This window comes from Apis dorsata, unplaced genomic scaffold (assembly GCF_000469605.1).
Source record: "Apis dorsata unplaced genomic scaffold, Apis dorsata 1.3 scaffold_75, whole genome shotgun sequence".
In the NCBI taxonomy this organism is placed as follows: Eukaryota; Metazoa; Arthropoda; class Insecta; order Hymenoptera; family Apidae; genus Apis; species Apis dorsata.
In genome coordinates, this window is record NW_006263373.1 from 174802 (window position 1) to 176210 (window position 1409).

Here is a 1409-nt window from a genome sequence, read left to right on the forward strand (position 1 = left end):
TTAATGGCCGACATGGATCCCCCGTTGAATACGGATTGGAAACGACGACGAAGTACTTCAATTAAATTTAAGTAACTTGAACAACCAACGCGGATGCTTCTAATTAGAGAAATCGTAATAACATTTTACCGAATCACCGAAACATAACTGAATTGGGTATGGTTGCGTTTCCGCTCGAATGTCGCTTCGCGGGTGAGGAACCGATATCAATTTCTTGAATGCGTCTTGTGTTCGATTATGTGCCGCAGGCAGGTAAATATCGTCGAGTACATTTTCAGAATTTGATGAATTTTTTTTTTTAAATTGTTACATTACAATTGTTAAACTTATACGAAACATTTGTTATTTCTTTTATCCCGAAAACCCTTTGCTCGATCAGAATCTCGAAATATCATCGTAACGATATCTTCAATAATTACCTGCACGCTATCTGGAATCTGTCATGAATCTGAGATGCCGGTGTCACGCCAACTGTTACGCGAGAACTTGATGACAAGAACTCGTCTACAAACTTACCTATCCCAATAGTTATCCCTAATCTATCTATCCATCTACAAGCAGCTGAAAAAAGTCAAATATCGAAGTATTTTAAATAATTTTTCTTGGATAAAATTTGTAACGAATAATCTTCTTCTAAATATTCTTCAATCTAATAAAATATAATCGTAATTCGTTCACAATCGAACCTGAAATATTCTACGTCGAATAAAAAAAGCACAAAGAGAGTCAACAACAATGTGAGAGCCCTCAATGAATCCTTCATTCTCACAAATGCCAATTACAAACACATATTATACATCATAATTACTATTATTACAGAAGCGAAATTTGTCTGCGAATCGAGCCTGCCATTGATTTTCGATGAGCACAGAACGATGCACATAGAAATTCTCTTCGAATTCTCTCGGTGCAGTGTTAAGCTGTCCCGTACAATCCAGGAACAGCGTCATAAATCGCAGACACTGTTCCTCCGTTTTACGATCGTTTTAAGGTCACGTGCTCGAATCCTAGATGTTGGCTGTTTCATTTTTACTTTTTTTTCGATGATGGAAATTTTCAAAAGAATTCTTCGTCTTCTCATGACGAAGAGAAATCGTTAAAATGATTTATAGATAAAAGTAATGATTATTCATCTATTAATAAGAGATTCCAATTTAGAGATTATGAAATATATGGGATATGAGGATTTTGGGGTGCAGAAATATGGAAATGTAGTATTTACGTACGAGTAAAATATGGAATAGTATCTCATGGGGTTATATAGTCGCGATGATAATAAGATAGAGAGCATTAATTTTCTACGATATTGATCGTAATATTTGCGTATCACTTTGGTATTCATAAGAGTTTACGAGGTAAGGAAGCAGGATTAAGTTGAATCATGTCGCAAAAAAAAAAAAAAAAAAAGA

The 1409-nt window shown here is 34.8% G+C and overlaps 1 protein-coding gene across 5 annotated transcripts in view; it reads right to left on the bottom strand.

Annotated features, from left to right (window-relative positions):
- Positions 1-1409, bottom strand: part of LOC102678616 (zwei Ig domain protein zig-8-like) — a 420477-nt gene that overhangs the window by 153347 nt on the left and 265721 nt on the right. The window lies entirely within an intron of this gene.